The sequence below is a fragment of the Hypanus sabinus genome, chromosome 10, assembly GCF_030144855.1.
Source record: "Hypanus sabinus isolate sHypSab1 chromosome 10, sHypSab1.hap1, whole genome shotgun sequence".
NCBI classification, from domain to species: Eukaryota; Metazoa; Chordata; class Chondrichthyes; order Myliobatiformes; family Dasyatidae; genus Hypanus; species Hypanus sabinus.
Window position 1 is genome coordinate 167,636,140 of NC_082715.1, and position 20,472 is coordinate 167,656,611.

A 20,472-nucleotide genomic window follows, 5' to 3' on the forward strand; every position below is an offset into this window, starting at 1 on the left:
AACCCGATTGCCCGCCCGGGGATTGGGTTCGGGTTAGATTTAGGGTTGGGGTTGGGGTTGGGGTTAGGGTTAGGGTTAGGGTTAGGGTTAGGGTTGGGGCTAGGGTCAGGGCTAGGGCTAGGATATGGGTTGGGGCTTGGGCTGGGGCTAGGGCTCGTGCTATGGCCAGGGTTAGTTTTAAGGTTTGGGTTGTGCTCCTGGCAGGTCCGCACGCGTCATACCTCGGCTGGCTTGCCGCGAGGGGACGTCTTCCGAGGGTCGTGCCGGCCGAGGGGCGGCTCCTCCGTCGGGACTACAGGAGGCCGCACCGCCCATCGCAGTCCTCGGCAGACGTGGAAATTATTCCAATTCCCGCCGCATTAGGGATGGTTAACGACTTGTCCCGGCCGGGCTGGTTAACGACTTGTCTCGCCGACGTTGGTTAACGATTTGTCCCGGCCGGGCTGGTTAACGACTTGTCTCGCCGACGTTGGTTAACGATTTGCCAGGGCCCGGTCGGGCAACCCGATTGCCCGCCCGGGGATTGGGTTCGGGCTAGGGTTAGGGTTAGGGTTGGGGTTGGGGTTGGGGCTAGGGTTAGGGTTAGGGTTCGGGCTAGGGTTAGGGTTAGGGTTAGGGTTAGGGTTGGGGCTAGGGTTAGGGTTAGGGTTGGGGTTAGCTTTAGGGTTAGGGATTAGGGTTAGGTTGAAATTATGCGGGCAGTGGGCTAAAAAGCCCTCTTGTGATTTCTGATCTCCTCACTTGAGATTCTGTTTCACATCACCCTGCCACTTTGATCTGGCCCACGCCTTCATTAACCAGGTCCCACACTTGCCCTTGTTGAATCCTACCCCTCTCAGAATATCAAAAGTTAATCGGGGAATGCCTAGGGTTTGTGGGGGTGTATGCCCCCCTTGGAAGTTGCCTAGGGTTTATGGGGGTGACTACCCCTCTTGGAATTTGCCTATTTATGGGGGTGTATGCCCCTTTTGGACTTTAGGATTAGGTTTAAGTGTAGGGCTGGTGGATCTATATGTTTAGCTGGCAAAGGTTAGTCTGCAGAATTTAAAGTCTGAGCTCCTAAGCCAGCTGCTTGTATAGGAAAATCGAAACCTCTCATTGTCATGTGCCAGGACACATCATCAGTAATGCACTCTCGGATCTTCGGGTGTTTCGAGCCTTTACATTAGACACCCTCCTCGAGCCGGCTCCGTCAAGTTGATCAAGCTTGCCGTGTGTATTACCCCTGGACCAGACAATGAAAGGCGACACCTCCCCTGAAATGGCTTAAACCAAGCCAATCACGCTTGGCGTATGTACTACCCCCTAGACCAGACAACGAAAGGCACAAAATTGTACAGGTCATACTACTTCTAAGGGTTTAATTCCAGGGCGGCCTAGCTCCTTGGGCCTCACTCAGGCCATGCGGAGAATCTGTAGGCCTACTTCTTAATTCCCTTAGGTAGTTGGGACTATTTTTCCAGAATTTTCACATAATGAAAGTTCTGGACTATTTTTAACCTGACCGTGGTTAAGAAGGAATCCCCAGGGACACTAACCAGAGTTACCCACTCGCCCACGTGGCAGGTATCGATCCACACAACCTCTCCTATCTTTGCCTTTCCACATCATTAAGACAATAATGTAAGTAAGACAATAAATAAAAGAATAATGTTCCTACTGCTTATCTTGCGTCTGCGATTTCGACTCCAACCAATTGCCTTCAAAAAAGCGTGATTCCCGACCGGAAGGTCCAACTCGACTCTCGTCCGTCACTCGGGTCTTCTGTGGAGTCTCTAAACCCAGACAGTACTGCTATCCAGTTAAAACGTCCCTCACCTTCTTCCCCCCCCCCGCAGGGCCTCTTTTAACTAATGTGATACTAAAACCTAATTGTCCAACTGCTGCAAACCTGGCTGTTGCTAGGAGACCGGCTCACCTCAGCCCTTAAAGGTACATTAGCTGCTGATTGGTGAACCTCTCCATTCTTTTAACTATGAATTTTTGAACACCTAATAGGTGAAATAAAATATCTGGGTTTTCTTATTGGCCTTTCTGGGGCCGGGAGAATGAAGAGCGTGTCACTGATAGGTTAGGTTGAAATTATGCGGGCAGTGGGCTAAAAAGCCCTCTTGTGATTTCTGATCTCCTCACTTGAGATTCTGTTTCACATCACCCTGCCACTTTGATCTGGCCCACGCCTTCATTAACCAGGTCCCACACTTGCCCTTGTTGAATCCTACCCCTCTCAGAATATCAAAAGTTAATCGGGGAATGCCTAGGGTTTGTGGGGGTGTATGCCCCCCTTGGAAGTTGCCTAGGGTTTATGGGGGTGACTACCCCTCTTGGAATTTGCCTATTTATGGGGGTGTATGCCCCTTTTGGACTTTAGGATTAGGTTTAAGTGTAGGGCTGGTGGATCTATATGTTTAGCTGGCAAAGGTTAGTCTGCAGAATTTAAAGTCTGAGCTCCTAAGCCAGCTGCTTGTATAGGAAAATCGAAACCTCTCATTGTCATGTGCCAGGACACATCATCAGTAATGCACTCTCGGATCTTCGGGTGTTTCGAGCCTTTACATTAGACACCCTCCTCGAGCCGGCTCCGTCAAGTTGATCAAGCTTGCCGTGTGTATTACCCCTGGACCAGACAATGAAAGGCGACACCTCCCCTGAAATGGCTTAAACCAAGCCAATCACGCTTGGCGTATGTACTACCCCCTAGACCAGACAACGAAAGGCACAAAATTGTACAGGTCATACTACTTCTAAGGGTTTAATTCCAGGGCGGCCTAGCTCCTTGGGCCTCACTCAGGCCATGCGGAGAATCTGTAGGCCTACTTCTTAATTCCCTTAGGTAGTTGGGACTATTTTTCCAGAATTTTCACATAATGAAAGTTCTGGACTATTTTTAACCTGACCGTGGTTAAGAAGGAATCCCCAGGGACACTAACCAGAGTTACCCACTCGCCCACGTGGCAGGTATCGATCCACACAACCTCTCCTATCTTTGCCTTTCCACATCATTAAGACAATAATGTAAGTAAGACAATAAATAAAAGAATAATGTTCCTACTGCTTATCTTGCGTCTGCGATTTCGACTCCAACCAATTGCCTTCAAAAAAGCGTGATTCCCGACCGGAAGGTCCAACTCGACTCTCGTCCGTCACTCGGGTCTTCTGTGGAGTCTCTAAACCCAGACAGTACTGCTATCCAGTTAAAACGTCCCTCACCTTCTTCCCCCCCCCCGCAGGGCCTCTTTTAACTAATGTGATACTAAAACCTAATTGTCCAACTGCTGCAAACCTGGCTGTTGCTAGGAGACCGGCTCACCTCAGCCCTTAAAGGTACATTAGCTGCTGATTGGTGAACCTCTCCATTCTTTTAACTATGAATTTTTGAACACCTAATAGGTGAAATAAAATATCTGGGTTTTCTTATTGGCCTTTCTGGGGCCGGGAGAATGAAGAGCGTGTCACTGATAGGTTAGGTTGAAATTATGCGGGCAGTGGGCTAAAAAGCCCTCTTGTGATTTCTGATCTCCTCACTTGAGATTCTGTTTCACATCACCCTGCCACTTTGATCTGGCCCACGCCTTCATTAACCAGGTCCCACACTTGCCCTTGTTGAATCCTACCCCTCTCAGAATATCAAAAGTTAATCGGGGAATGCCTAGGGTTTGTGGGGGTGTATGCCCCCCTTGGAAGTTGCCTAGGGTTTATGGGGGTGACTACCCCTCTTGGAATTTGCCTATTTATGGGGGTGTATGCCCCTTTTGGACTTTAGGATTAGGTTTAAGTGTAGGGCTGGTGGATCTATATGTTTAGCTGGCAAAGGTTAGTCTGCAGAATTTAAAGTCTGAGCTCCTAAGCCAGCTGCTTGTATAGGAAAATCGAAACCTCTCATTGTCATGTGCCAGGACACATCATCAGTAATGCACTCTCGGATCTTCGGGTGTTTCGAGCCTTTACATTAGACACCCTCCTCGAGCCGGCTCCGTCAAGTTGATCAAGCTTGCCGTGTGTATTACCCCTGGACCAGACAATGAAAGGCGACACCTCCCCTGAAATGGCTTAAACCAAGCCAATCACGCTTGGCGTATGTACTACCCCCTAGACCAGACAACGAAAGGCACAAAATTGTACAGGTCATACTACTTCTAAGGGTTTAATTCCAGGGCGGCCTAGCTCCTTGGGCCTCACTCAGGCCATGCGGAGAATCTGTAGGCCTACTTCTTAATTCCCTTAGGTAGTTGGGACTATTTTTCCAGAATTTTCACATAATGAAAGTTCTGGACTATTTTTAACCTGACCGTGGTTAAGAAGGAATCCCCAGGGACACTAACCAGAGTTACCCACTCGCCCACGTGGCAGGTATCGATCCACACAACCTCTCCTATCTTTGCCTTTCCACATCATTAAGACAATAATGTAAGTAAGACAATAAATAAAAGAATAATGTTCCTACTGCTTATCTTGCGTCTGCGATTTCGACTCCAACCAATTGCCTTCAAAAAAGCGTGATTCCCGACCGGAAGGTCCAACTCGACTCTCGTCCGTCACTCGGGTCTTCTGTGGAGTCTCTAAACCCAGACAGTACTGCTATCCAGTTAAAACGTCCCTCACCTTCTTCCCCCCCCGCAGGGCCTCTTTTAACTAATGTGATACTAAAACCTAATTGTCCAACTGCTGCAAACCTGGCTGTTGCTAGGAGACCGGCTCACCTCAGCCCTTAAAGGTACATTAGCTGCTGATTGGTGAACCTCTCCATTCTTTTAACTATGAATTTTTGAACACCTAATAGGTGAAATAAAATATCTGGGTTTTCTTATTGGCCTTTCTGGGGCCGGGAGAATGAAGAGCGTGTCACTGATAGGTTAGGTTGAAATTATGCGGGCAGTGGGCTAAAAAGCCCTCTTGTGATTTCTGATCTCCTCACTTGAGATTCTGTTTCACATCACCCTGCCACTTTGATCTGGCCCACGCCTTCATTAACCAGGTCCCACACTTGCCCTTGTTGAATCCTACCCCTCTCAGAATATCAAAAGTTAATCGGGGAATGCCTAGGGTTTGTGGGGGTGTATGCCCCCCTTGGAAGTTGCCTAGGGTTTATGGGGGTGACTACCCCTCTTGGAATTTGCCTATTTATGGGGGTGTATGCCCCTTTTGGACTTTAGGATTAGGTTTAAGTGTAGGGCTGGTGGATCTATATGTTTAGCTGGCAAAGGTTAGTCTGCAGAATTTAAAGTCTGAGCTCCTAAGCCAGCTGCTTGTATAGGAAAATCGAAACCTCTCATTGTCATGTGCCAGGACACATCATCAGTAATGCACTCTCGGATCTTCGGGTGTTTCGAGCCTTTACATTAGACACCCTCCTCGAGCCGGCTCCGTCAAGTTGATCAAGCTTGCCGTGTGTATTACCCCTGGACCAGACAATGAAAGGCGACACCTCCCCTGAAATGGCTTAAACCAAGCCAATCACGCTTGGCGTATGTACTACCCCCTAGACCAGACAACGAAAGGCACAAAATTGTACAGGTCATACTACTTCTAAGGGTTTAATTCCAGGGCGGCCTAGCTCCTTGGGCCTCACTCAGGCCATGCGGAGAATCTGTAGGCCTACTTCTTAATTCCCTTAGGTAGTTGGGACTATTTTTCCAGAATTTTCACATAATGAAAGTTCTGGACTATTTTTAACCTGACCGTGGTTAAGAAGGAATCCCCAGGGACACTAACCAGAGTTACCCACTCGCCCACGTGGCAGGTATCGATCCACACAACCTCTCCTATCTTTGCCTTTCCACATCATTAAGACAATAATGTAAGTAAGACAATAAATAAAAGAATAATGTTCCTACTGCTTATCTTGCGTCTGCGATTTCGACTCCAACCAATTGCCTTCAAAAAAGCGTGATTCCCGACCGGAAGGTCCAACTCGACTCTCGTCCGTCACTCGGGTCTTCTGTGGAGTCTCTAAACCCAGACAGTACTGCTATCCAGTTAAAACGTCCCTCACCTTCTTCCCCCCCCCGCAGGGCCTCTTTTAACTAATGTGATACTAAAACCTAATTGTCCAACTGCTGCAAACCTGGCTGTTGCTAGGAGACCGGCTCACCTCAGCCCTTAAAGGTACATTAGCTGCTGATTGGTGAACCTCTCCATTCTTTTAACTATGAATTTTTGAACACCTAATAGGTGAAATAAAATATCTGGGTTTTCTTATTGGCCTTTCTGGGGCCGGGAGAATGAAGAGCGTGTCACTGATAGGTTAGGTTGAAATTATGCGGGCAGTGGGCTAAAAAGCCCTCTTGTGATTTCTGATCTCCTCACTTGAGATTCTGTTTCACATCACCCTGCCACTTTGATCTGGCCCACGCCTTCATTAACCAGGTCCCACACTTGCCCTTGTTGAATCCTACCCCTCTCAGAATATCAAAAGTTAATCGGGGAATGCCTAGGGTTTGTGGGGGTGTATGCCCCCCTTGGAAGTTGCCTAGGGTTTATGGGGGTGACTACCCCTCTTGGAATTTGCCTATTTATGGGGGTGTATGCCCCTTTTGGACTTTAGGATTAGGTTTAAGTGTAGGGCTGGTGGATCTATATGTTTAGCTGGCAAAGGTTAGTCTGCAGAATTTAAAGTCTGAGCTCCTAAGCCAGCTGCTTGTATAGGAAAATCGAAACCTCTCATTGTCATGTGCCAGGACACATCATCAGTAATGCACTCTCGGATCTTCGGGTGTTTCGAGCCTTTACATTAGACACCCTCCTCGAGCCGGCTCCGTCAAGTTGATCAAGCTTGCCGTGTGTATTACCCCTGGACCAGACAATGAAAGGCGACACCTCCCCTGAAATGGCTTAAACCAAGCCAATCACGCTTGGCGTATGTACTACCCCCTAGACCAGACAACGAAAGGCACAAAATTGTACAGGTCATACTACTTCTAAGGGTTTAATTCCAGGGCGGCCTAGCTCCTTGGGCCTCACTCAGGCCATGCGGAGAATCTGTAGGCCTACTTCTTAATTCCCTTAGGTAGTTGGGACTATTTTTCCAGAATTTTCACATAATGAAAGTTCTGGACTATTTTTAACCTGACCGTGGTTAAGAAGGAATCCCCAGGGACACTAACCAGAGTTACCCACTCGCCCACGTGGCAGGTATCGATCCACACAACCTCTCCTATCTTTGCCTTTCCACATCATTAAGACAATAATGTAAGTAAGACAATAAATAAAAGAATAATGTTCCTACTGCTTATCTTGCGTCTGCGATTTCGACTCCAACCAATTGCCTTCAAAAAAGCGTGATTCCCGACCGGAAGGTCCAACTCGACTCTCGTCCGTCACTCGGGTCTTCTGTGGAGTCTCTAAACCCAGACAGAACTGCTATCCAGTTAAAACGTCCCTCACCTTCTTCCCCCCGCAGGGCCTCTTTTAACTAATGTGATACTAAAACCTAATTGTCCAACTGCTGCAAACCTGGCTGTTGCTAGGAGACCGGCTCACCTCAGCCCTTAAAGGTACATTAGCTGCTGATTGGTGAACCTCTCCATTCTTTTAACTATGAATTTTTGAACACCTAATAGGTGAAATAAAATATCTGGGTTTTCTTATTGGCCTTTCTGGGGCCGGGAGAATGAAGAGCGTGTCACTGATAGGTTAGGTTGAAATTATGCGGGCAGTGGGCTAAAAAGCCCTCTTGTGATTTCTGATCTCCTCACTTGAGATTCTGTTTCACATCACCCTGCCACTTTGATCTGGCCCACGCCTTCATTAACCAGGTCCCACACTTGCCCTTGTTGAATCCTACCCCTCTCAGAATATCAAAAGTTAATCGGGGAATGCCTAGGGTTTGTGGGGGTGTATGCCCCCCTTGGAAGTTGCCTAGGGTTTATGGGGGTGACTACCCCTCTTGGAATTTGCCTATTTATGGGGGTGTATGCCCCTTTTGGACTTTAGGATTAGGTTTAAGTGTAGGGCTGGTGGATCTATATGTTTAGCTGGCAAAGGTTAGTCTGCAGAATTTAAAGTCTGAGCTCCTAAGCCAGCTGCTTGTATAGGAAAATCGAAACCTCTCATTATCATGTGCCAGGACACATCATCAGTAATGCACTCTCGGATCTTCGGGTGTTTCGAGCCTTTACATTAGACACCCTCCCCGAGCCGGCTCCGTCAAGTTGATCAAGCTTGCCGTGTGTATTACCCCTGGACCAGACAATGAAAGGCGACACCTCCCCTGAAATGGCTTAAACCAAGCCAATCACGCTTGGCGTATGTACTACCCCCTAGACCAGACAACGAAAGGCACAAAATTGTACAGGTCATACTACTTCTAAGGGTTTAATTCCAGGGCGGCCTAGCTCCTTGGGCCTCACTCAGGCCATGCGGAGAATCTGTAGGCCTACTTCTTAATTCCCTTAGGTAGTTGGGACTATTTTTCCAGAATTTTCACATAATGAAAGTTCTGGACTATTTTTAACCTGACCGTGGTTAAGAAGGAATCCCCAGGGACACTAACCAGAGTTACCCACTCGCCCACGTGGCAGGTATCGATCCACACAACCTCTCCTATCTTTGCCTTTCCACATCATTAAGACAATAATGTAAGTAAGACAATAAATAAAAGAATAATGTTCCTACTGCTTATCTTGCGTCTGCGATTTCGACTCCAACCAATTGCCTTCAAAAAAGCGTGATTCCCGACCGGAAGGTCCAACTCGACTCTCGTCCGTCACTCGGGTCTTCTGTGGAGTCTCTAAACCCAGACAGTACTGCTATCCAGTTAAAACGTCCCTCACCTTCTTCCCCCCCCCGCAGGGCCTCTTTTAACTAATGTGATACTAAAACCTAATTGTCCAACTGCTGCAAACCTGGCTGTTGCTAGGAGACCGGCTCACCTCAGCCCTTAAAGGTACATTAGCTGCTGATTGGTGAACCTCTCCATTCTTTTAACTATGAATTTTTGAACACCTAATAGGTGAAATAAAATATCTGGGTTTTCTTATTGGCCTTTCTGGGGCCGGGAGAATGAAGAGCGTGTCACTGATAGGTTAGGTTGAAATTATGCGGGCAGTGGGCTAAAAAGCCCTCTTGTGATTTCTGATCTCCTCACTTGAGATTCTGTTTCACATCACCCTGCCACTTTGATCTGGCCCACGCCTTCATTAACCAGGTCCCACACTTGCCCTTGTTGAATCCTACCCCTCTCAGAATATCAAAAGTTAATCGGGGAATGCCTAGGGTTTGTGGGGGTGTATGCCCCCCTTGGAAGTTGCCTAGGGTTTATGGGGGTGACTACCCCTCTTGGAATTTGCCTATTTATGGGGGTGTATGCCCCTTTTGGACTTTAGGATTAGGTTTAAGTGTAGGGCTGGTGGATCTATATGTTTAGCTGGCAAAGGTTAGTCTGCAGAATTTAAAGTCTGAGCTCCTAAGCCAGCTGCTTGTATAGGAAAATCGAAACCTCTCATTGTCATGTGCCAGGACACATCATCAGTAATGCACTCTCGGATCTTCGGGTGTTTCGAGCCTTTACATTAGACACCCTCCTCGAGCCGGCTCCGTCAAGTTGATCAAGCTTGCCGTGTGTATTACCCCTGGACCAGACAATGAAAGGCGACACCTCCCCTGAAATGGCTTAAACCAAGCCAATCACGCTTGGCGTATGTACTACCCCCTAGACCAGACAACGAAAGGCACAAAATTGTACAGGTCATACTACTTCTAAGGGTTTAATTCCAGGGCGGCCTAGCTCCTTGGGCCTCACTCAGGCCATGCGGAGAATCTGTAGGCCTACTTCTTAATTCCCTTAGGTAGTTGGGACTATTTTTCCAGAATTTTCACATAATGAAAGTTCTGGACTATTTTTAACCTGACCGTGGTTAAGAAGGAATCCCCAGGGACACTAACCAGAGTTACCCACTCGCCCACGTGGCAGGTATCGATCCACACAACCTCTCCTATCTTTGCCTTTCCACATCATTAAGACAATAATGTAAGTAAGACAATAAATAAAAGAATAATGTTCCTACTGCTTATCTTGCGTCTGCGATTTCGACTCCAACCAATTGCCTTCAAAAAAGCGTGATTCCCGACCGGAAGGTCCAACTCGACTCTCGTCCGTCACTCGGGTCTTCTGTGGAGTCTCTAAACCCAGACAGTACTGCTATCCAGTTAAAACGTCCCTCACCTTCTTCCCCCCCCGCAGGGCCTCTTTTAACTAATGTGATACTAAAACCTAATTGTCCAACTGCTGCAAACCTGGCTGTTGCTAGGAGACCGGCTCACCTCAGCCCTTAAAGGTACATTAGCTGCTGATTGGTGAACCTCTCCATTCTTTTAACTATGAATTTTTGAACACCTAATAGGTGAAATAAAATATCTGGGTTTTCTTATTGGCCTTTCTGGGGCCGGGAGAATGAAGAGCGTGTCACTGATAGGTTAGGTTGAAATTATGCGGGCAGTGGGCTAAAAAGCCCTCTTGTGATTTCTGATCTCCTCACTTGAGATTCTGTTTCACATCACCCTGCCACTTTGATCTGGCCCACGCCTTCATTAACCAGGTCCCACACTTGCCCTTGTTGAATCCTACCCCTCTCAGAATATCAAAAGTTAATCGGGGAATGCCTAGGGTTTGTGGGGGTGTATGCCCCCCTTGGAAGTTGCCTAGGGTTTATGGGGGTGACTACCCCTCTTGGAATTTGCCTATTTATGGGGGTGTATGCCCCTTTTGGACTTTAGGATTAGGTTTAAGTGTAGGGCTGGTGGATCTATATGTTTAGCTGGCAAAGGTTAGTCTGCAGAATTTAAAGTCTGAGCTCCTAAGCCAGCTGCTTGTATAGGAAAATCGAAACCTCTCATTATCATGTGCCAGGACACATCATCAGTAATGCACTCTCGGATCTTCGGGTGTTTCGAGCCTTTACATTAGACACCCTCCCCGAGCCGGCTCCGTCAAGTTGATCAAGCTTGCCGTGTGTATTACCCCTGGACCAGACAATGAAAGGCGACACCTCCCCTGAAATGGCTTAAACCAAGCCAATCACGCTTGGCGTATGTACTACCCCCTAGACCAGACAACGAAAGGCACAAAATTGTACAGGTCATACTACTTCTAAGGGTTTAATTCCAGGGCGGCCTAGCTCCTTGGGCCTCACTCAGGCCATGCGGAGAATCTGTAGGCCTACTTCTTAATTCCCTTAGGTAGTTGGGACTATTTTTCCAGAATTTTCACATAATGAAAGTTCTGGACTATTTTTAACCTGACCGTGGTTAAGAAGGAATCCCCAGGGACACTAACCAGAGTTACCCACTCGCCCACGTGGCAGGTATCGATCCACACAACCTCTCCTATCTTTGCCTTTCCACATCATTAAGACAATAATGTAAGTAAGACAATAAATAAAAGAATAATGTTCCTACTGCTTATCTTGCGTCTGCGATTTCGACTCCAACCAATTGCCTTCAAAAAAGCGTGATTCCCGACCGGAAGGTCCAACTCGACTCTCGTCCGTCACTCGGGTCTTCTGTGGAGTCTCTAAACCCAGACAGAACTGCTATCCAGTTAAAACGTCCCTCACCTTCTTCCCCCCGCAGGGCCTCTTTTAACTAATGTGATACTAAAACCTAATTGTCCAACTGCTGCAAACCTGGCTGTTGCTAGGAGACCGGCTCACCTCAGCCCTTAAAGGTACATTAGCTGCTGATTGGTGAACCTCTCCATTCTTTTAACTATGAATTTTTGAACACCTAATAGGTGAAATAAAATATCTGGGTTTTCTTATTGGCCTTTCTGGGGCCGGGAGAATGAAGAGCGTGTCACTGATAGGTTAGGTTGAAATTATGCGGGCAGTGGGCTAAAAAGCCCTCTTGTGATTTCTGATCTCCTCACTTGAGATTCTGTTTCACATCACCCTGCCACTTTGATCTGGCCCACGCCTTCATTAACCAGGTCCCACACTTGCCCTTGTTGAATCCTACCCCTCTCAGAATATCAAAAGTTAATCGGGGAATGCCTAGGGTTTGTGGGGGTGTATGCCCCCCTTGGAAGTTGCCTAGGGTTTATGGGGGTGACTACCCCTCTTGGAATTTGCCTATTTATGGGGGTGTATGCCCCTTTTGGACTTTAGGATTAGGTTTAAGTGTAGGGCTGGTGGATCTATATGTTTAGCTGGCAAAGGTTAGTCTGCAGAATTTAAAGTCTGAGCTCCTAAGCCAGCTGCTTGTATAGGAAAATCGAAACCTCTCATTATCATGTGCCAGGACACATCATCAGTAATGCACTCTCGGATCTTCGGGTGTTTCGAGCCTTTACATTAGACACCCTCCCCGAGCCGGCTCCGTCAAGTTGATCAAGCTTGCCGTGTGTATTACCCCTGGACCAGACAATGAAAGGCGACACCTCCCCTGAAATGGCTTAAACCAAGCCAATCACGCTTGGCGTATGTACTACCCCCTAGACCAGACAACGAAAGGCACAAAATTGTACAGGTCATACTACTTCTAAGGGTTTAATTCCAGGGCGGCCTAGCTCCTTGGGCCTCACTCAGGCCATGCGGAGAATCTGTAGGCCTACTTCTTAATTCCCTTAGGTAGTTGGGACTATTTTTCCAGAATTTTCACATAATGAAAGTTCTGGACTATTTTTAACCTGACCGTGGTTAAGAAGGAATCCCCAGGGACACTAACCAGAGTTACCCACTCGCCCACGTGGCAGGTATCGATCCACACAACCTCTCCTATCTTTGCCTTTCCACATCATTAAGACAATAATGTAAGTAAGACAATAAATAAAAGAATAATGTTCCTACTGCTTATCTTGCGTCTGCGATTTCGACTCCAACCAATTGCCTTCAAAAAAGCGTGATTCCCGACCGGAAGGTCCAACTCGACTCTCGTCCGTCACTCGGGTCTTCTGTGGAGTCTCTAAACCCAGACAGAACTGCTATCCAGTTAAAACGTCCCTCACCTTCTTCCCCCCGCAGGGCCTCTTTTAACTAATGTGATACTAAAACCTAATTGTCCAACTGCTGCAAACCTGGCTGTTGCTAGGAGACCGGCTCACCTCAGCCCTTAAAGGTACATTAGCTGCTGATTGGTGAACCTCTCCATTCTTTTAACTATGAATTTTTGAACACCTAATAGGTGAAATAAAATATCTGGGTTTTCTTATTGGCCTTTCTGGGGCCGGGAGAATGAAGAGCGTGTCACTGATAGGTTAGGTTGAAATTATGCGGGCAGTGGGCTAAAAAGCCCTCTTGTGATTTCTGATCTCCTCACTTGAGATTCTGTTTCACATCACCCTGCCACTTTGATCTGGCCCACGCCTTCATTAACCAGGTCCCACACTTGCCCTTGTTGAATCCTACCCCTCTCAGAATATCAAAAGTTAATCGGGGAATGCCTAGGGTTTGTGGGGGTGTATGCCCCCCTTGGAAGTTGCCTAGGGTTTATGGGGGTGACTACCCCTCTTGGAATTTGCCTATTTATGGGGGTGTATGCCCCTTTTGGACTTTAGGATTAGGTTTAAGTGTAGGGCTGGTGGATCTATATGTTTAGCTGGCAAAGGTTAGTCTGCAGAATTTAAAGTCTGAGCTCCTAAGCCAGCTGCTTGTATAGGAAAATCGAAACCTCTCATTATCATGTGCCAGGACACATCATCAGTAATGCACTCTCGGATCTTCGGGTGTTTCGAGCCTTTACATTAGACACCCTCCCCGAGCCGGCTCCGTCAAGTTGATCAAGCTTGCCGTGTGTATTACCCCTGGACCAGACAATGAAAGGCGACACCTCCCCTGAAATGGCTTAAACCAAGCCAATCACGCTTGGCGTATGTACTACCCCCTAGACCAGACAACGAAAGGCACAAAATTGTACAGGTCATACTACTTCTAAGGGTTTAATTCCAGGGCGGCCTAGCTCCTTGGGCCTCACTCAGGCCATGCGGAGAATCTGTAGGCCTACTTCTTAATTCCCTTAGGTAGTTGGGACTATTTTTCCAGAATTTTCACATAATGAAAGTTCTGGACTATTTTTAACCTGACCGTGGTTAAGAAGGAATCCCCAGGGACACTAACCAGAGTTACCCACTCGCCCACGTGGCAGGTATCGATCCACACAACCTCTCCTATCTTTGCCTTTCCACATCATTAAGACAATAATGTAAGTAAGACAATAAATAAAAGAATAATGTTCCTACTGCTTATCTTGCGTCTGCGATTTCGACTCCAACCAATTGCCTTCAAAAAAGCGTGATTCCCGACCGGAAGGTCCAACTCGACTCTCGTCCGTCACTCGGGTCTTCTGTGGAGTCTCTAAACCCAGACAGAACTGCTATCCAGTTAAAACGTCCCTCACCTTCTTCCCCCCGCAGGGCCTCTTTTAACTAATGTGATACTAAAACCTAATTGTCCAACTGCTGCAAACCTGGCTGTTGCTAGGAGACCGGCTCACCTCAGCCCTTAAAGGTACATTAGCTGCTGATTGGTGAACCTCTCCATTCTTTTAACTATGAATTTTTGAACACCTAATAGGTGAAATAAAATATCTGGGTTTTCTTATTGGCCTTTCTGGGGCCGGGAGAATGAAGAGCGTGTCACTGATAGGTTAGGTTGAAATTATGCGGGCAGTGGGCTAAAAAGCCCTCTTGTGATTTCTGATCTCCTCACTTGAGATTCTGTTTCACATCACCCTGCCACTTTGATCTGGCCCACGCCTTCATTAACCAGGTCCCACACTTGCCCTTGTTGAATCCTACCCCTCTCAGAATATCAAAAGTTAATCGGGGAATGCCTAGGGTTTGTGGGGGTGTATGCCCCCCTTGGAAGTTGCCTAGGGTTTATGGGGGTGACTACCCCTCTTGGAATTTGCCTATTTATGGGGGTGTATGCCCCTTTTGGACTTTAGGATTAGGTTTAAGTGTAGGGCTGGTGGATCTATATGTTTAGCTGGCAAAGGTTAGTCTGCAGAATTTAAAGTCTGAGCTCCTAAGCCAGCTGCTTGTATAGGAAAATCGAAACCTCTCATTATCATGTGCCAGGACACATCATCAGTAATGCACTCTCGGATCTTCGGGTGTTTCGAGCCTTTACATTAGACACCCTCCCCGAGCCGGCTCCGTCAAGTTGATCAAGCTTGCCGTGTGTATTACCCCTGGACCAGACAATGAAAGGCGACACCTCCCCTGAAATGGCTTAAACCAAGCCAATCACGCTTGGCGTATGTACTACCCCCTAGACCAGACAACGAAAGGCACAAAATTGTACAGGTCATACTACTTCTAAGGGTTTAATTCCAGGGCGGCCTAGCTCCTTGGGCCTCACTCAGGCCATGCGGAGAATCTGTAGGCCTACTTCTTAATTCCCTTAGGTCAGGGGTCAGCAACCTTTACCACTGAAAGAGCCACTTGGACCCGTTTCCCACAGAAAAGAAAACACTGGGAGCCGCAAAACCCGTTTGACATTTAAAATGAAATAACACTGCATACAATGTTTTTTTTTTGCCTTTATGCTATGTATAAACAAACTATAATGTGTTGCATTTATGAAATTGATGAACTCCTGCAGAGAAAACGAAATTACATTTCTGCATGGAACAAAAACATTTTGAACTCCGAAAAAAAGACGTTGGGTTGAAAGTTACTTTTAAGTAAAATACTCAATGTCTATTTGAGTCCTTCTTGTATTTATGAAAAACGCCGAACTTAAATTTTCCGCCAGCAGCAAACCAAAAATATCATCAGCCAGCTGTCAGCCTGAAAAATAAAAGGACTATTTCACTGAACAATGAAAAAATATGAATATACATAAAATAATAGGCAATTAAAATATTTATCATACTTGGTTAATGGGATTTCTGCTCCTGGACCTCAGCGCACAGCGTCTGCACATCAGGGCTGTATGACGTCACCTTCATCTTTACACAGGATCGCAAGCTGTCATCTGTGAAGCATGCGCGATGTTTGTTTTTAATAAAGTTCATGTTGGAGAACACCTGCTCACATACATATGTGGATCCAAAGATCGACAGGACTCCAAGCGCATACTTTTTCATGTTTACATAAATGTCGGGCACAGCATTCCATGTTTCAAACACAAGTTGGTCCGGATTTGGAAGGTTTTCAATATCACTCCATTTGTGATTCTGAGCAAGAACGGCCTTCTGACGGGCAACATCTTCAAGGTCTGCTGTCAAGCGTCTAAACTTGGACACCCATATGTCTTTGTCGGCTATGTCGGCCAGTTCCATCTCAAGATCAGGTTGACTCACACCTGCCAATGCAGTCGTATTCAGTAGGGAAGGATCGATGCTTAAGGGAGTGACCGGGAAGGATAATGTGTTTTTTTCCTCTCTGAACTCACAGAAGCGTTTCCCAAACGATGTTTGCATTGCGATGATTGCAGAATGTAAATACTCCGAAATTATCATGTCGTGACCTTGTTTGAACTCTCTCAAATTGGGGAAGTGAGACAAAGTGCCTTTCTGTAAATCTCTGGCAAGCACTGTCAACTTGCGCTCGAATGCCAAGACATCCTCCAACATGTGCAGGGCTGTGCGTCCTTTCCCCTGAAGAGCTGTGTTCAGCGTGTTCAGGTGCGCTGTCATGTCTACCATGAAGTGTAGCTTTTCCAGCCACTCTGGCTGTTCCAGCTCAGGAAAGTTGAGCCCTTTGCTGCCCAGGAAAGTTTTCACTTCTTCCAGACACGCGACAAAGCGTTTCAGCACCTCCCCTTTGGACAGCCACCGGACTTTGTTGTGCAGCAGGAGATCAGAATATGCGCTTTCCATCTCATCCAGTAACAAACGGAATTGACGGTGATTTAAACTTTTTGCCATTATTTTATTGACAATCTGAATGACAACATCCATTACTTCTGTGCATTCCGGAGGAAATGTTTGAGCGCACAGTGCCTCTTGGTGCAAGATGCAGTGAAAAGTCAGCAGCTTTCTGTCCAGCGACTTCTGCAGTAAAGCCACAAATCCCTTGTGCGTTCCCGTCATATTCGGAGCCCCATCAGTAGCTACTGACACCAGATGGGTGGTCTTTATTCCTTTGGCTCTTAAACAATTCAAGACAGCCTCACAGATGTCCTCCCCCCGTGTTTGGTCTTTTAGAGGTATCAACTCAATCAGTTCTTCCTGTGGCCCGGCAGAGTTTACATACCGGCAGAACAACGCTATTTGTTCAATATCGCCTTTGTCTTTAGACTCGTCACAGGCAATCGAGTAGGCCACAGCTGAATTGATGTCTTTAATTTGCTGTCTTGTGATGTCTTCTGCCATTTTTATGGTTCTGTCTTTGACAGTCTTTGCAGAGAGGGGCATATCCCTGATTTTCTGCACAATTTCACTCTTGTTTTTAAAGTCCGTGAATAGATGTTCTGAAATCTTAATGAAAGATTCTTTTATATATTCACCATCTGTAAACTGCTTCCTGTGCCTGACTATTTCCTGAGCGGCAATATAACTGGCGTATGTCGTTGATTTTCCTGACTTCATCCATTTCTGGAAATGATTTTTGCTCAGATCAACCTTCCGCATCAGTTCCGAAACGGCTTTTTTTCTCTCATCTCCATCCGGATATTTTTGAGCAAAGGCTGCGTGTTTACTCTGGAAATGCCTTGCGACATTTGACTTTTTGTTGTTTGCTAGTTTCTCATTGCATATTAAGCATACCGGTAAACCAGTCTCGTCAACAGTGAAAGCAAATGAATCTGTCCACGTATCATTAAACGTTCTGTTTTCTTCAGTCACTTTTCTTTTTTTAGAATTCTCCATAGTTGGCTTACCTTGGATCGAAAAATTAAAGAAATCGCGCACTGGCGGGTGTCAGGTATTGGCAGTGGTGACGTATATTAATAGCGATAAAAACACGTTGCAGCGGTGTGTTCAGGCAGTCAGTAAACTGCAGTCGAATAACTTTATTCGAACTAAACAGCCTTGCTTCTAAGCCTCCCTCAACCCAGCCCCCATGGACGCAGATGCTGCAAAAGACACGTACTCACAAACCTCCGTAGGCAATCTCCCTTAGCCGGAATGCTGGCTAATTGAGAGCCGTTTCGGATGTGTCAGAAAATGTGTCGCCACACTTACATTGTACAAGATCACCATAATCTTCAAATTTAGAATTACATTTCAAAAGCTAACAAACTAACATAAAATACATTTTAATTAAATACTGACCAATTATTTCCCAAAGCCACAGGGAGCCGCAGCACAGAGGTGAAAGAGCCACAAATGGCTCGGGAGCCGCAGGTTGCCGACCCCCGCCTTAGGTAGTTGGGACTATTTTTCCAGAATTTTCACATAATGAAAGTTCTGGACTATTTTTAACCTGACCGTGGTTAAGAAGGAATCCCCAGGGACACTAACCAGAGTTACCCACTCGCCCACGTGGCAGGTATCGATCCACACAACCTCTCCTATCTTTGCCTTTCCACATCATTAAGACAATAATGTAAGTAAGACAATAAATAAAAGAATAATGTTCCTACTGCTTATCTTGCGTCTGCGATTTCGACTCCAACCAATTGCCTTCAAAAAAGCGTGATTCCCGACCGGAAGGTCCAACTCGACTCTCGTCCGTCACTCGGGTCTTCTGTGGAGTCTCTAAACCCAGACAGAACTGCTATCCAGTTAAAACGTCCCTCACCTTCTTCCCCCCGCAGGGCCTCTTTTAACTAATGTGATACTAAAACCTAATTGTCCAACTGCTGCAAACCTGGCTGTTGCTAGGAGACCGGCTCACCTCAGCCCTTAAAGGTACATTAGCTGCTGATTGGTGAACCTCTCCATTCTTTTAACTATGAATTTTTGAACACCTAATAGGTGAAATAAAATATCTGGGTTTTCTTATTGGCCTTTCTGGGGCCGGGAGAATGAAGAGCGTGTCACTGATAGGTTAGGTTGAAATTATGCGGGCAGTGGGCTAAAAAGCCCTCTTGTGATTTCTGATCTCCTCACTTGAGATTCTGTTTCACATCACCCTGCCACTTTGATCTGGCCCACGCCTTCATTAACCAGGTCCCACACTTGCCCTTGTTGAATCCTACCCCTCTCAGAATATCAAAAGTTAATCGGGGAATGCCTAGGGTTTGTGGGGGTGTATGCCCCCCTTGGAAGTTGCCTAGGGTTTATGGGGGTGACTACCCCTCTTGGAATTTGCCTATTTATGGGGGTGTATGCCCCTTTTGGACTTTAGGATTAGGTTTAAGTGTAGGGCTGGTGGATCTATATGTTTAGCTGGCAAAGGTTAGTCTGCAGAATTTAAAGTCTGAGCTCCTAAGCCAGCTGCTTGTATAGGAAAATCGAAACCTCTCATTATCATGTGCCAGGACACATCATCAGTAATGCACTCTCGGATCTTCGGGTGTTTCGAGCCTTTACATTAGACACCCTCCCCGAGCCGGCTCCGTCAAGTTGATCAAGCTTGCCGTGTGTATTACCCCTGGACCAGACAATGAAAGGCGACACCTCCCCTGAAATGGCTTAAACCAAGCCAATCACGCTTGGCGTATGTACTACCCCCTAGACCAGACAACGAAAGGCACAAAATTGTACAGGTCATACTACTTCTAAGGGTTTAATTCCAGGGCGGCCTAGCTCCTTGGGCCTCACTCAGGCCATGCGGAGAATCTGTAGGCCTACTTCTTAATTCCCTTAGGTAGTTGGGACTATTTTTCCAGAATTTTCACATAATGAAAGTTCTGGACTATTTTTAACCTGACCGTGGTTAAGAAGGAATCCCCAGGGACACTAACCAGAGTTACCCACTCGCCCACGTGGCAGGTATCGATCCACACAACCTCTCCTATCTTTGCCTTTCCACATCATTAAGACAATAATGTAAGTAAGACAATAAATAAAAGAATAATGTTCCTACTGCTTATCTTGCGTCTGCGATTTCGACTCCAACCAATTGCCTTCAAAAAAGCGTGATTCCCGACCGGAAGGTCCAACTCGACTCTCGTCCGTCACTCGGGTCTTCTGTGGAGTCTCTAAACCCAGACAGAACTGCTATCCAGTTAAAACGTCCCTCACCTTCTTCCCCCCGCAGGGCCTCTTTTAACTAATGTGATACTAAAACCTAATTGTCCAACTGCTGCAAACCTGGCTGTTGCTAGGAGACCGGCTCACCTCAGCCCTTAAAGGTACATTAGCTGCTGATTGGTGAACCTCTCCATTCTTTTAACTATGAATTTTTGAACACCTAATAGGTGAAATAAAATATCTGGGTTTTCTTATTGGCCTTTCTGGGGCCGGGAGAATGAAGAGCGTGTCACTGATAGGTTAGGTTGAAATTATGCGGGCAGTGGGCTAAAAAGCCCTCTTGTGATTTCTGATCTCCTCACTTGAGATTCTGTTTCACATCACCCTGCCACTTTGATCTGGCCCACGCCTTCATTAACCAGGTCCCACACTTGCCCTTGTTGAATCCTACCCCTCTCAGAATATCAAAAGTTAATCGGGGAATGCCTAGGGTTTGTGGGGGTGTATGCCCCC

At 46.6% G+C, this 20,472-nt stretch overlaps 1 long non-coding RNA gene across 2 annotated transcripts; it reads right to left on the reverse strand.

Annotated features, from left to right (window-relative positions):
- Nucleotides 1-9,532: 9,532 nt before the first annotated feature.
- LOC132400397 (uncharacterized) lies at nucleotides 9,533-20,360 on the reverse strand. 2 transcript variants are annotated; one of them, XR_009514240.1, is made up of 6 exons: nucleotides 19,853-20,360; nucleotides 18,465-18,595; nucleotides 14,171-14,301; nucleotides 12,783-12,913; nucleotides 11,395-11,525; nucleotides 9,533-10,119 (listed from the first exon to the last, which is right to left on the reverse strand). It is a non-coding gene; the product is annotated as an uncharacterized LOC132400397 (long non-coding RNA). The 2 variants fall into 2 exon arrangements; XR_009514239.1 differs by lacking the exon at nucleotides 9,533-10,119 and having other exon boundaries at nucleotides 10,685-11,525.
- Between the last annotated feature and the right edge of the window lie 112 nt (nucleotides 20,361-20,472).